A 2,415-nucleotide genomic window follows, 5' to 3' on the forward strand; every position below is an offset into this window, starting at 1 on the left:
AGAGCATAAGTGATAGTTTTTTAACTGGACCATTTGCTGTGCACTGTTCATTCTCTAAAGCATTCTGGCAAAACTTAGGACCTCAGAGTGGGAGTGAATAGCACCTGCTACATTTTTCCATGCTGCAAATGTGTAATGTCATGGCCTGTAGTAGCTACTATGAGAAAAATTAACTACCTCAGCCAAAAGCAACACATCCTGTAGCATAAGTGATAGTTTTTTAACTGGACCATTTGCTGTGCACTGTTCATTCTCTAAAGCATTCTGGCAAAACTTAGGACCTCAGAGTGGGAGTGAATAGCACCTGCTACATTTTTCCATGCTGCAAATGTGTAATGTCATGGCCTGTAGTAGCTACTATGAGAAAAATTAACTACCTCAGCCAAAAGCAACACATCCTGTATACACCAAGGACTTCAGGAAGGGTTGTTCAAGGAGAGCAGCTGTTAACCCCTGCAGGTGGTTGTATATGTATATATATATATATCTGTATGTGTGCCTGTATATATATGTGTATGTGTGTATATATATATAAATAATATGGTGAGGCACTGGTACAGGTTGCCCAGAGAAGCTGTGGCTGCTCCATCCCTGGAAGTGTTCAAGGCCAGGTTGGATGTGGCTTGGAGCAACCTGGTCTAGTAGAAGGTGTCCCTGCCCATTGGTAGGGGGATTGGAACCAAATGGTCTTTAAGGTCCCTTCCAACCCAAACCATTCTGGGATTCTATGATTCCCTTGAGCCATTTTTTCTAGCCCTTGGAAGACTAGTCCAGGCTGCTTGGAAGAACCATTTTACAAGTAATTAAATGGCAGCATAAAACAAAGAACCCTGAAAAGTATTTGCTTTCTGTTCCCACTTAGCATACAACAAGCAGTATACACAAACCTATGAAATTCCCTTTGGTGGAATAAATGTTGGTTGATCTAAGAACAGTGAGAAAGGCTTGAAACAATGACCATTAAAATGTAAAGCTCTAGTCAGTATAACTTAAGGTATGACTGCAGAGGGCTGGGATTTATTCTTTCATTATGCAAGGAAAGACGCTAACATCCCAAATCCCTTATTTCATGGGCTCTTGTATGGAAATACCAAAGAGCAATTAGGTGGAAAGTTCAGTTCTGAAATACATTAGTGCCCATTGGAATGCACAGGGTGAAACAAACACAAAGTCTTCTCCTGGGAGGTGCCAACTCCTCCTACCTGCTGTGGCCTTGGGTGAAGGCCAAGGGCACAGACCTGGCATGATTGGCCCCAAAATGTTCATATTTGCCTGCTGGATGAGGCCAAAAACCCAAGTCAAATTGCAGTGAGGGTACCAGGTGTGCTGAATAAGCCTGTGTGGGTCACATCAGGCTTTAAACAGCAGAGCTCTCTGTGTTTGATGGGGTACAGTGTGTCCTTAGTGCCATGCTCAGGAGATGTGACAGTACAACTATAGCTGCTGAGTGTAGCTGTGGATGACCACTGCAATTCCTCACCCTTGGATTTACTATCTTCACATGTTAGTTGTGACCCAAATGAATGTACAGGTAACAAGTGCACAGGTAAAAAGTGACAAGAGGAAATGGCCTCAAGTTGTCTCAGGTTCCCCCTCAGCCAGGGAAGGTTTAGATTAGACTTCAGAAAAAAATCTTTCACTGAAAGGGTGGTCAGATACTGGGACAGGCTGCCCAGGGCAGTGGTGGAGTCACACTCCCTTGAAGTGTTCAAAAAACATGTAGATATGGCACTTGAGGGCATGATCAGTGTTGAATATGGTCATGCTGCAACTGACGTTTGGACTCAACATTCTAAAAGGTCTTTTCCAACCTTAATGATTCTAGGATACAGCATCTCTGGGAACTGGAACATCCTTCCAGAACATGGAACTTCTTCCAGAGTCATGCCTTTCACCTGCACACAGGTCTCAATTAAGACTCTTGAGAAACATTCAGGTGACACACAGCAGGAACTTCTGGTGCTTAAGGCATCTCAGGCTGGCAGCATAGTCAAACTGGGCTGTTGGTTTGGATGTGGAAGCCAAAATTCCTGTGATGTATCATAGAATCACAGGATAAATAAGGTTGAAAAAGACATCTAAGATCATGATGTCTTACTATTAGCCCAGCACTGCCAAGTTCACCACTAAACCAGGTATGTCCCCAAGTGCCATATCCACATGTATTTCGGACACTTCCAGGGACTGTGTCCTGTGTTTGTACTAAAGCTTCTGCTTTGTGTCTAGCTCATATGTACCTAAGTCATAGAGTCATTTTTCTCCTCTTTGAAGCTTCTTCTGGTCTTGTTCTGCAGCTGTTGTGGTCAGAGGTGTCAGGTGAGAAGCAGCAGCTCTATGGCCCCGTGGTTAACATGCTAAACCCAAGGAGGAGAAGTCTTGCTGCCTCTGTTCCCAGGACTCGTGTTCTTGACTGTT

The sequence above is a fragment of the Acanthisitta chloris genome, unplaced genomic scaffold (genome assembly GCF_000695815.1).
Source record: "Acanthisitta chloris isolate BGI_N310 unplaced genomic scaffold, ASM69581v1 scaffold3287, whole genome shotgun sequence".
NCBI lineage: Eukaryota > Metazoa > Chordata > Aves > Passeriformes > Acanthisittidae > Acanthisitta > Acanthisitta chloris.